The 13,897-nt window shown below is 36.5% G+C and overlaps 1 non-coding gene across 1 annotated transcript; it reads right to left on the bottom strand.

The window, feature by feature from the left end:
- Positions 1-422: 422 nt before the first annotated feature.
- LOC122007487 lies at positions 423-528 on the bottom strand. Its single transcript, XR_006118980.1, has one exon. It is a non-coding gene; the product is annotated as a small nucleolar RNA R71 (small nucleolar RNA).
- Between the last annotated feature and the right edge of the window lie 13,369 nt (positions 529-13,897).

Below are 13,897 nucleotides of genomic sequence, written 5' to 3'. Positions count from 1 at the left end.
TTTCTATGTTTTATCATATATTTTTTTTAGATATTATGAGCATTAATATGCCAAGCAACCCCTTTAAGAGAATTCTCTCAACCCATTTCTACAAGATTTTTGTCTTCGATTGTGCAACCTTATATTTAATCAAAAATTTTCCAACTAGATCAAAAAATAATTACTATGATACAGGGTCACAAATTTAGAGGAGAAGTATTAGAAAGCCTATATTTGTACCTTGAGATATTCCTAGACCTTTGTGATATGGTGAACTGTGAGGGTGTCTCAGCGAATGCCATTTAGTTTATAGAATTTCCTTTCAGTATCAAGGATAGGTCAAAGACTTGGTTTTATTATCTACGTCCTCAAAGCATCACAAATTGGGAACAATTAGAGCAACAATTTTTAAATCATTTTTTCCCCACAAAGTAGAACAATGTATATGAGGAATTGCATTACAAGTTTTGCTCAGGTAGATGGAGAATCGCTAGTTGAAGCATGGGTGAGATTCAAAATTTTATTAAGGTAGTGTCCTCATCATGGTTTAGAAAGGTGACTACAATTGTACATATTCTACATGGGGATTTCTTTCTTAGATAAATCTGTAACACCCGTAAATTTCCTCTCCTCCAAAAGAGCAAAAAGAAATAGAAGAAGAGAAAAAAAATAAAAATATATATACATAAATGACCTACGCTAGGATTTGAACCCTAGACAATTGATCTAAGATTGGTTTAAGTAGCTATTAGGGTGGTGGTAAAGCATCACATTGGAAATAGGAAACTATTCATTATATGTAGGTTATGTGTGAAGAGATGCTTCAACTTCCACCTAGTATAAAAGGGAATGGAAGAGACCAAAAACCTAATTTGTCATTTCCTCTTCTCCTCCCTAGCTGAAATTCCTCTTCTCTCTTGTTAGTGTTCGGCTTGGAACCCTAGGGTTTCAAATTTCTAAGTTCTTCAAGAGGAGAATCTAGGAGGAGAGTTTTCACAAGGATTAGTACGCATGTGTAGGGTGACTTGGAGATTAAGGCATACAAGAGAGGATTGTCTTTCCTACACCGTATAATTGTTAGATCTAACGAAAGGATGTAAGTACTACTCACCTGCAGTATGAGTTGCTTCGATGATGCATGTTGTGATATGTTTTTATGCATGTTAAAGAAGATATATGTTGTGATATATTTTATGAATGTTAAGATACACGTTATGATTGTAAGATGCCCTCAAAAGTTTTGGGATTAAAAGCATGTTTAGAGTATCTTGAATTGCTTCTCATTTAGTTTTGGGGCTAAGAAGCATATTCAAGTGCTCTAAAGTGCTTCCCTATAAGTATGGGGGATTAAGCGCACATAAGGTACTTGTTTAAATGACAAGTGCAAGTATAAGAAAGCAATACTTAAAAGAAAATATTTTACTTTAAAGTGGCATGTACTGGACACAAGGTCCATGGTGTAACACCCCGCCCCTCCTGCTGTAACGCCCGCCCTCCCTGCTACCCTAAGGGACGGGGCTACGATACTCTACATATAAATTTTTCTTTTTAAAACAGCGGAAGACTTAAAATAATTTTCATAGTTTTAATAAAAACTTTTCTTTTAAATTTCTTTTGAACTATACTATCACATGGCATCAAAATCATAACATCAAATCCAGTGGAACCATAATGTCAAGCCACACATGTTTAGGTATCACAAGTCATAAAATACCAATGCATAGTTCTTTAAAGAAACTTTAAGCAGGTTCTTAATTAGTTGCCTAGCCACCGCCACACACATCTTCGTTGCCCCTCCTGCTGCTCCTTTAGCTCATCCAGCTTTTCCCTTTATCTGTGGTACAAGGAAAGTAAGCTGTGAGCACTCATGGCTCAGTAAGTTCCTTTCCTACTCACTAAAGCCAAAAATCAACACATAATCAAGAATGCATCAACAAGTCATAATCTCAACTAATCATGGCATAACATAGCATTCTATTCAAGCATATCATGCATCATAATATAATCACAACTAGTCATAGCATATCAAGCATCACCATGGCCGAAACATATACATAGTGCATTGCATAAAACATAGCTAGACATGGCATAACAAACAAGTATCATGGTATATCAAAGCATGGCCGAAACATGTATATCAAAGCATCATACTATGGCCGAAACATGTACATCAAGGCATCATCATATCTATGGCCAAAATCTATATATCAAGCATCAACAAATCCATGGCCGAAACATGTCTATAAGGTATAGCATGAACATAACATAATCATACCTTATCATGGCATATCATAATCAAGAGCATAACATGAAACATAGCATAATCATAAGGTGTATGCAATATGATTTTGGAAAACATGTATCCGAAAAACATGTGTATGTCTCATGATCTTTAAAACCATTTTCTTTTACATATATACTTGAAAGTAATCTCAACATAAGGGGGATCCCGGCTATGTACCACTTACATATTGCGCGCAACCTTGTAGGTCCAAGGTAGCAAGTCTTGAACCCTACGAGGCAAACATACTAGGCCCTTAGTCCTAGGGGCACTTAGGAGCCCATCCCTAACGAGGTCCTTAGTCCCCGGGGCGCTTATGGAGCCCACCCTTGGTACAAGCCACTCACACATAAAGTAAAGTACATGTCATATATATCATGTATCATAAAAGCATGCATCACTTAGGCACACATCATATCATAAAGGTATGCATCACTTAGGCATACATCATGTCATAAAAGTATGCATCACTTAGGCATACATCATGTCATAAAAGTATGCATCACTTAGGCATACATCATATCATAAGGTATGCATCACTTAGGCATCCATCATGTCATAAAGGTATGCATCACTTAGGCATACATCACATCATAAAAGCATGCATCACTTAGGCATACATCATGTCATAACAATATGCATCGCTTAGGCATAGATCATAAAAACATGCATATCTTAAGCATAAAGCATATCATCAAGCATGCATGATTTAACCACATAGCATATCATGAAAGCATGCATATTTTAAGCACTAAACATAGCATTAAAGCATGCATAATTTAACCACATATCATAACATAAGCATGCATATTTTTAGCACAAAGCATATCATATCATAAAAGCATGCATATCATATCATAAGTCATAAATCACAAGCATACATATTAAGCATAAGGGTGTATCTTGTGATTATCCTATCATAGGAAACATGGTATCATATTCATCTTGGTTCTAAGCTTCCTAAACCCTTGTGGCCGAAACCCTTTAGAGCTCAATTTAGGTTAAACACAATATCCAAGCATGTGGCACCTAAATTATCATCATAACATTTTCATAGGAAGCATTATAAACATGATTAACTTAGTTTCTAAGTTCCTCATGTCCCTAATTTCATATGGCCGAAACCTTAAGCTGTGAAACAAGGTTCCATATGACATAAAAGCATGGACAACTTTAAATCATATTTATAACATTTTTACCAAGGAACAAGGTAAACACATTTGACACATTTGAATTAGTTCCTAAGTTCTTTAAGCCCTTAACATATGTCATGGCCGAAATTTAACAAGTTCTCATTAGGGCTACAAACAAGCATACAAGCATGTGAACTTGGACTAACATTATGTATAAATTCATACAAGGCATCATACAATAGTTATGGCCGAAACATACCCTAGCATCATTTTAGGTCATAAAACAACATATAGCAATTGAACCTTGGCTTTCTACTTATCATATTTCATGTAGAGTGACATGAGAATATTTAATTTAAGTCCTAGGGTTTCTAGAGCATCTATTCCTTCATGACCGAAACATTCAAGGGTTCATTTAGGTCATGGAAAAATTATACAAGCATGTGAAACAATCAACACATTATCCTATTTTCATAAGAAGTACTTTTAACACATTTGGTTTCATTTCTAAGGCCTCTAGGTCTTTTAAACCCTACTTGGCCGAAACTCACAGAATATAAACTTGCTTCAAATAGCCTAAAAGCATGAGAATTTATACAAGTTTCATAGCATGTATAAGGACAAGCATAATGAGTATACATATGAATTGTGTCTTAGGCTTTCTAGGTTTCTTTTTCTCTTTTTCTTTTATTTTTTTCTCATGGCCGAAACCTACCATTCCTTAGCTAGGTTTTTAAGTGGCCTAAATCATGAAAAACCTAAGTAAGTTTCATGGCAAAAGTTACTAAGAAACATATATACAAATTGGTTCATGAATAAGCTAGGACCCCTTGTGGTCATACATGTTATATGTCATGCAACTAATTTTTCTACACCCTAATTAAGCATGAGGGCATTAAACAACTTTCATATCTAAATAGCACAGAGGTCTTGAGCATATTAAAATTTTTTTTAAGCTTTTCTAAGCTATCCATCTCATCATGGCCGAAAAACCCTAAGAAGGAGTTTATGAAATTCTAGCAATATTCAATCATACAAATCCTTTAAGATCTTTGTATTCTATCACATGAGCATGGTTATTTAAATTTCAAGGTCTTCCTAATCCTAAACCCTTTCTTGACCGAATCATATGAGTGGGTTTTCTTTTAGTTTCAAATATCTTCTAAGGAAGAAAACTAATACATGATCCTTAATATTTCATAGGGAGAACCTTGTACTAGTTGGGTAAAACAATAAATTTCCCTAGCCTCTTAAGAATATTTTTGGCAAAAATTCTAGGGTTCAATACTCCTCTGATCAAGCATCATATAGGTATAAAAGTATGAAGAAGAACCCCTCTACATAGCATAGAAAAATCTATCATGTAGTGAAGACTAGTTTAAACATCATTAGATTTTTGAAAGCTCTTCTTGGCCAAATTTTCTCAAACTTGTTTCTAGGTTTTAAAATCTTCATAAAATCCGAAAAGCACATAAAAGCCTTGTACCACAGGTGAGGGGAAGCTTACATCCTTTTCGCTTGTGGATCTAAGGTATGGTGAAGAAGAAGTAGCCTCTTCTTCTAGTTCCTTTCCCTTGATTCCCTTGCTAAGTCCTCCTTGTATCTTAGGTTTTCTTAGGAGAAAACCTTGGCTTGGGGCCGAAAATGGAGGAGAGGGGGAACTGAGGATTCGGTGACGGAGAGGAGAGAATGAGAAAAATGAGAGAAAATAGAATTTTCCCTTTACATATTCTCTTTTATGTTAAGGGGGAAGAGGTAGCAAACTTAGCTTTTGCTTTCCTTCTCCCTTAGCCTTTTTTTTCTATTTTATTTTTATTTTTATTTATTTATTTATCCTCATCATTCATGGTGAAATAAGTGGGAATGAATCCCCTTAATTAACCTCTTTTATTTTCGGCAAAAATCAAAGAGGAAGAGGGAGAGGAAGGGAGGAAGGCAAGTTGCCTTTCTCTTGCTCTTTTCTTATTTTCTTTTGGCTAGCTTTTACTCTTACCTTTATCATAAGTTTCCCTCCTTTGCTATCAACATATTATTCCTATCCCAACTGGTTATTACCCATTAATTCTATGAAATATAATATAAGAGGTTCATGGTTCAATCCTTGACCTCTTCCTATTTTTATTTCTTTTTATTTCCTTTTTGGTTCAACTCACTTCCTATTATTTTCTAAGGCAAAATCCCACATTCATAGATTTATCTTACAAGCTTAGTGGGTATTACAGTACCCCGTACCTCATAAAAAGTTCGTCCTCGAACTTTAAAATAGTTGCATCAGGTGGCACTGAACTTTCGGCTGAGTGCATCGGCCACTTTGTTCGCCTTTCCGGGGTGATAAAGAATCTCGCAGTCATAATCTTTAACTAATTCGAGCCATCGGCGTTGCCTCATATTCAGGTCTTTTTGCGTGAAGAAATATTTCAGACTCTTATGGTGTAACGCCCACCCTTCTTACCCTAGGGCGGCGCTACGTTCGTACATGCTTCAGTTATACTATGGCAGCGGAAGAACAATTTTTTTTTTCTTTTTAAACATTCATTTTATAAGCATGATATCACAGATTAAATGTGCATATGTTGATTCTATAACTAATCACATTAATTTGTCCGGATCGTTCTTTGCCGAGCCACCACCACACACATCACTATCTGCTCCTCCTGTTGCTCCTCTAGCTCATCCAGCTTCTTTATCTGCGGTACAAGGAAAGTAAGCTGTGAGCACTCATGGCTCAGTAAGTTCCTTTCCTACTCACTAAAACCGAAAATCATCGTATATTAATATCATGCGTAGTATCATAAGCATACGACATACAAGGGTATCATATTCATATCATGACATTATATCATCAGATAATTCAAGCACATATGTAGGCAATGCATCATGAATTTGAAAGCTTATACTTATAAGTACTTGAAATTCATATCATCATTAGAGGGGATCCCGGTTTGTACCACATACATAATGCGCGCGCTTCTTAAGTAGGTCCAAGGTAGCAAGTCTTGAACCCTACCATACATACATACTAGGTCCGAGTCTTACTCCATCGACCTAGGGCATTCAGAAGCCCATTTCTGACGAGGCCCGAGTCTTATTCCATCGACCCCGGGGCGTTTACGGAGCCCACCCTTGGTACAAACCATACAAAAATAATTTATCATGCATAACTATCATATCATATCCCTAACAATCTTTCATGCATTTCATTTTTCATTTCTTTTCATTATGTATAGCATTTCCTATGCTATCACATATCATGGCATTTACATAACATAAATTTCATTCTTTTCTCATTATGTATAGCATTTCCTATGCTAACACATATCATGGCATATACATAACATAAATTTCATTCTTTTCTCATTATGTATAGCATTTCCTATGCTATCACATATCATGACATATACATAACATAAATTTCATTCTTTTCTCATTATGTATAGCATTTCCTATGCTATCACATATCATGGCATATACATAGCATAAATTTCATTCTTTCTCATTATGTATAACACTTCCTAGGTTCCTTTCCCTTTTTTTTTCTTTTTTTTTTCTTTTATTTTCAATTATCTTCTAAACAAGAAAACAAATACATGATCCTTAACATTTCATAGGGAGAACCTCGTACTAGTTGGGTAAAACAATAATTTCCCTAGCCTCTTAAAACTATTTTTGGCCGAAATTCTAGGGTTAAGTACTCCTTTGATCAAGCATCATATAGGTGTAAAAACATGAAGAAGATCCCTTTTCCATGGCATAGAAAATCTATCATGTAGTGTAGACTTAGTTAAACCTCACTAGATTTCGAAAGCTCTTCTTAACCAAATTTTCTCAAACTTGTTTCTAGGTTTTAAAATCCTCATAAAATCTGAAAAATATATAAAAAGCCTTGTACCACAGGTGAGGGGAAGCTTACCTTCTTCGCTTAAGTTTCCTAGAGTTGAGAACTTGCTTGGACCTTTCTTCCTTGCTTGCTTTGCTCGGCACCAATGGAGGAGAGGAGTGGCTAGGTCTTTTGGTGGAGAGGAGGAGGAAGAAGAGGCTTCTCTTTCCTCTTGTGTTGCTTGGCAACAACAAAAGAGAAAGAGGGAGAGAGTGAAGAGGAAGAAGAGGTTCTTCCTCTTGTGTTGCTCGGCAACAAGAAGAAGAAGAGAGGGAGAGGTGAGTCTCGGCACAAAAGGGAGGAGAGGAGGAGAATGAGTGGGGGATGAAGTTGAAGTCACCCCTCCATGCCTATTTATACTAAAATGAGGGGAGGAAACTTGACTTGATTCATCCTCCCTATTCATATCTCCCCTTAAATGACAAGAATATTCTAGAGAAATGCCTTTTGAGTTCTCTCTTTTCTTTCCCTTAATTTCTCTCTTTTCTCTTCTTTAATTAAAATTCCTATCTCTCCTCTTACAATATCCTCTCCTATCCCACTTGGTTAACACATGCATGCATCCACAAGAGAACCAAGGATCAAAACTTGTTTATGTATATTTTTATTTCTTTTTACTTCCTTTTCCTTTTAAGTAGAAAGAATCCTTTCTTATTCTTAACTACTTAATCCTTTCTCTCCTTATCAATAATTCTCCTATCCCCTTTGATATCCTATACATGTTCCTTACAAGAGATCCAAGGTTCAATCTCTCTTCTAACATTTTATTTTCTTTTGTACATAATAATTCGTATATTACTATATTATGCATTATGCATAAATATTTCATACATATATATATTATCTCATATTTCTTCCTTTTGTCCATATTAATTCCATACATTTTAAATCATGCATAGATGATTTATATTCTCAACTTTATTTTTTCTTTCATAAAGTTTTAATCATCTAAATCCATCTTAATATTTAGCTTAGAATATTTACACCTTCTTTTCATTCGTACTCTCATTATCCTTACTTTCTTATCTAGGCTTTCTAGGGGTGTTACAGATGGTCGGTATAAATCTTACACTGAGCTCCATATAAATAATGTCTCCATATTTTTAGAGCGAAGACCACGGCTGCTAGTTCTAAGTCGTGAATGGGATAATTCTTCTCATGTTCTTTAAGTTGTCTAGAAGCGTAAGCAATGACTTTGCCATCTTGCATGAGTACAGCTCCAAGTCCTGTGATGGAAGCATCGCTGTACATATCGAAGCCTTTGTTGGTTTCCAGAAGAGTAAGAATCGGAGCCCTGGTCAGTCTCCTTTTTAATTCCGTGAAACTCTTCTTGCAAGCTTCTGTCCATTCATACTTGGTACTTTTCTTGGTGAGGGTTGTCATAGGGGCTGCGATTTTGGAGAAATTCTCTACAAATTTCCTGTAATAACCTGCTAGTCCAAGAAAACTCCTGACTTCGCTGGCATTCTTTGGTCGGTTCCAGTTATTTACAGCTTCGATTTTACTTGGATCCACCATAACTCCATCTTTGGAGATGACATGACCTAGAAATATTACCCGGTCAAGCCAAAACTCGCATTTGGAGAATTTTGCATATAGTTGTTTCTCTTGAAGGATCTGTAGTACAGTATTCAGGTGTTCAGCATGTTCTTCTGGGGTTCTTGAGTAGATAAGTATATCATCAATGAAGACAATTACAAATTTATCAAGATATGCCGTAAATACTCGATTCATCAGGTCCATAAATACTGCAGGAGCGTTGGTTACTCCGAAAGGCATAACTATGAACTCATAATGTCCATACCGAGTTCGAAATGCTGTTTTCGGTATATCATCTGGTTTCACCTTCACTTGATGATAACCGGATCGTAGATCTATTTTTGAGAAAACGGTCGCACCCTTCAGTTGATCGAACAGGTCATCGATTCGTGGGAGTGGGTACCGGTTCTTGATCGTCACATTATTCAGTGCTCGGTAGTCTATACACATACGCATAGACTCATCCTTCTTCTTTACGAATAGCACTGGAGCTCCCCATGGAGAGTGACTAGGACGAATAAGACCCTTGTCGAGTAATTCGGATAACTGTTCCTGAAGTTCCTTTAATTCAGCCGGAGCCATACGATAAGGTGCTTTTGAAATCGGCTGAGTACCAGGAATCAATTCGATTCCGAATTCTATCTCTCTGTCAGGGGCCAACCCTGGTAGTTCATCTGGAAATACTTTTGGATAGTTGCATACTACTCTGACATCTTCTAACTTTGGATCTTTGATTTGATTGGTATCAACCACTTGTGCTAGAAACCCCATACATCCTTTATCTAACATCTTTTGTGCTTTAATAGATGACAATAACTTCTCCGTTCCTTTTGATTCTCCGTGAAATTCAAACTCTGGTTCATTTTCGGGTCGGAAAATCACTTTTCCTTTGCGACACTCGATTGATGCGCCGTACTTACTAAGGAAATCCATGCCCAAAATTATGTCATAATCCTGCATATCAAGTACTATCAGATTGCAGTAGAGTTCTCTGTTTGCGATCCGAATAAGTACTGCTTGCAGCATATAGTCCGATGGCATAATCTCCCCCGATGGTAAGGTTGTTAAGAAGGTGTCCTCTAGAGTTCGGAGCATTTTTAACATTAACCGGACCCTTTCTTTTTCAGTTCGGACCAGTTCTGGGCACAGTCGGGCTAGGCGGTTGAACCTCTTGACGGCTTCATTAACTGACAGATCACCTTGTCGGAACTCAGTGAACTCGTCATAGTGCTTGTTGGTCACTCGCATATGGAAGAATTCCTCTAAGAACTCTGTCTCAAAATCGGTCCACTGCATTTGGTTTACTTGTATTTTCGCCTTTACTCTGTCCCACCACATCCGGGCATCTCCGGTAAGACAGAACGACGCGCATTTGACCTTCTCGTGTTCAGGCCAATCCAGTAGTTCCATTATGTTCTCCACGGTTTTGAGCCAGGCTTGCGCATCCCATGGTTCGCAGTTTCCCGAGAATGCTTCCGGCTTAAGCCTTTGCCACTGAATCAGATAGGCCTCTTGTCGGACCATCGGAGTAGGGGCTGCCGGGGGCACTGGTGCGGCTGTAGGTATAACAGGTAGTGGATTCACCGGTGGGGTAACTGGGTTGCCTTGCTGACCCATTAAGGTAGTGATCAGCTGTTGTTGTTCTGCGATCTGATGCTGGAGGTCTGCGACTACCTGCGTCAGATCTGGTGGAGTCACTGTCCCTCCGGTTCGGGCATTGCGTGTCCTAACCATGTTTATCTAAAAGAAATAGACTAGTGTAAGTGGTTATCAAATTTTAGCCAATCTAACGTACTGGTTTGTTTCTATCTATTTGTTATGGTATTATTCCTAACCTACCAATATGTAATCCTAATCTAATTTATAACTAAAAGCATAGAATAAAGCATCAAACATAAGCAAGTAAAACATGAAACTAAAGCATAAACAACATAAGGAAAAATAAGGAATATAATGACAAACAATGTAACATAAGGAAATAAAGCATAAGCAATGTAGTAAAGAAAATAAAGCATGGGCATATAACAAGAAGAAAATAAAGCATAAGTTATATAATCATGAAAATTAAGTATAAGCATATAACAAGAAAATTAAACATAAGCATATAACAAGTAAATTTAGCATAAACATTCTTACTTGGAGCGGCAGGTAGGAGGCTTGATGTGTGTGTAGTGAGCTGGCAATAACGTTGGCTCTGATACCAACCTGTAACGCCCGCCCTCCCTGCTACCCTAAGGGACGGGGCTACGATACTCTACATATAAATTTTTCTTTTTAAAACAGCGGAAGACTTAAAATAATTTTCATAGTTTTAATAAAAACTTTTCTTTTAAATTTCTTTTGAACTATACTATCACATGGCATCAAAATCATAACATCAAATCCAGTGGAACCATAATGTCAAGCCACACATGTTTAGGTATCACAAGTCATAAAATACCAATGCATAGTTCTTTAAAGAAACTTTAAGCAGGTTCTTAATTAGTTGCCTAGCCACCGCCACACACATCTTCGTTGCCCCTCCTACTGCTCCTTTAGCTCATCCAGCTTTTCCCTTTATCTGTGGTACAAGGAAAGTAAGCTGTGAACACTCATGGCTCAGTAAGTTCCTTTCCTACTCACTAAAGCCAAAAATCAACACATAATCAAGAATGCATCAACAAGTCATAATCTCAACTAATCATGGCATAACATAGCATTCTATTCAAGCATACCATGCATCATAATATAATCACAACTAGTCATAGCATATCAAGCATCACCATGGCCGAAACATATACATAGTGCATTGCATAAAACATAGCTAGACATGGCATAGCAAACAAGTATCATGGTATATCAAAGCATGGCCGAAACATGTATATCAAAGCATCATACTATGGCCGAAACATGTACATCAAGGCATCATCATATCTATGGCCAAAATCTATATATCAGGCATCAACAAATCCATGGCCGAAACATGTCTATAAGGTATAGCATGAACATAACATAATCATACCTTATCATGGCATATCATAATCAAGAGCATAACATGAAACATAGCATAATCATAAGGTGTATGCAATATGATTTTGGAAAACATGTATCCGAAAAACATGTGTATGTCTCATGATCTTTAAAACCATTTTCTTTTACATATATACTTGAAAGTAATCTCAACATAAGGGGGATCCCGGCTATGTACCACTTACATATTGCGCGCAACCTTGTAGGTCCAAGGTAGCAAGTCTTGAACCCTACGAGGCAAACATACTAGGCCCTTAGTCCTAGGGGCACTTAGGAGCCCATCCCTAACGAGGTCCTTAGTCCCCGGGGCGCTTATGGAGCCCACCCTTGGTACAAGCCACTCACACATAAAGTAAAGTACATGTCATATATATCATGTATCATAAAAGCATGCATCACTTAGGCACACATCATATCATAAAGGTATGCATCACTTAGGCATACATCATGTCATAAAAGTATGCATCACTTAGGCATACATCATATCATAAGGTATGCATCACTTAGGCATCCATCATGTCATAAAGGTATGCATCACTTAGGCATACATCACATCATAAAAGCATGCATCACTTAGGCATACATCATGTCATAACAATATGCATCGCTTAGGCATAGATCATAAAAACATGCATATCTTAAGCATAAAGCATATCATCAAGCATGCATGATTTAACCACATAGCATATCATGAAAGCATGCATATTTTAAGCACTAAACATAGCATTAAAGCATGCATAATTTAACCACATATCATAACATAAGCATGCATATTTTTAGCACAAAGCATATCATATCATAAAAGCATGCATATCATATCATAAGTCATAAATCACAAGCATACATATTAAGCATAAGGGTGTATCTTGTGATTATCCTATCATAGGAAACATGGTATCATATTCATCTTGGTTCTAAGCTTCCTAAACCCTTGTGGACGAAACCCTTTAGAGCTCAATTTAGGTTAAACACAATATCCAAGCATGTGGCACCTAAATTATCATCATAACATTTTCATAGGAAGCATTATAAACATGATTAACTTAGTTTCTAAGTTCCTCATGTCCCTAATTTCATATGGCCGAAACCTTAAGCTGTGAAACAAGGTTCCATATGACATAAAAGCATGGACAACTTTAAATCATATTTATAACATTTTTACCAAGGAACAAGGTAAACACATTTGACACATTTGAATTAGTTCCTAAGTTCTTTAAGCCCTTAACATATGGCATGGCCGAAATTTAACAAGTTCTCATTAGGGATACAAACAAGCATACAAGCATGTGAACTTGGACTAACATTATGTATAAATTCATACAAGGCATCATACAATAGTTATGGACGAAACATACCCTAGCATCATTTTAGGTCATAAAACAACATATAGCAATTGAACCTTGGCTTTATACTTATCATATTTCATGTAGAGTGACATGAGAATATTTAATTTAAGTCCTAGGGTTTCTAGGGCATCTATTCCTTCATGACCGAAACATTCAAGGGTTCATTTAGGTCATGGAAAAATTATACAAGCATGTGAAACAATCAACACATTATCCTATTTTCATAAGAAGTACTTTTAACACATTTGGTTTCATTTCTAAGGCCTCTAGGTCTTTTAAACCCTACTTGGCCGAAACTCACAGAATATAAACTTGCTTCAAATAGCCTAAAAGCATGAGAATTTATACAAGTTTCATAGCATGTATAAGGACAAGCATAATGAGTATACATATGAATTGTGTCTTAGGCTTTCTAGGTTTCTTTTTCTCTTTTTCTTTTATTTTTTTCTCATGGCCGAAACCTACCATTCCTTAGCTAGGTTTTTAAGTGGCCTAAAGCATGAAAAACCTAAGTAAGTTTCATGGCAAAAGTTACTAAGAAACATATATACAAATTGGTTCATGAATAAGCTAGGACCCCTTGTGGTCATACATGTTATATGTCATGCAACTAATTTTTCTACACCCTAATTAAGCATGAGGGCATTAAACAACTTTCATATCTAAATAGCACAGAGGTCTTGAGCATATTAAAAAATTTTTTAAGCTTTTCTAAGCTATCCATCTCATCATG

The sequence above is a fragment of the Zingiber officinale genome, chromosome 7B, assembly GCF_018446385.1.
Source record: "Zingiber officinale cultivar Zhangliang chromosome 7B, Zo_v1.1, whole genome shotgun sequence".
Taxonomy (NCBI): Eukaryota; Viridiplantae; Streptophyta; class Magnoliopsida; order Zingiberales; family Zingiberaceae; genus Zingiber; species Zingiber officinale.
The sequence above is the reverse complement of the archived record's forward strand: the minus strand, read 5'-3'. Positions and strand labels throughout refer to the sequence as shown.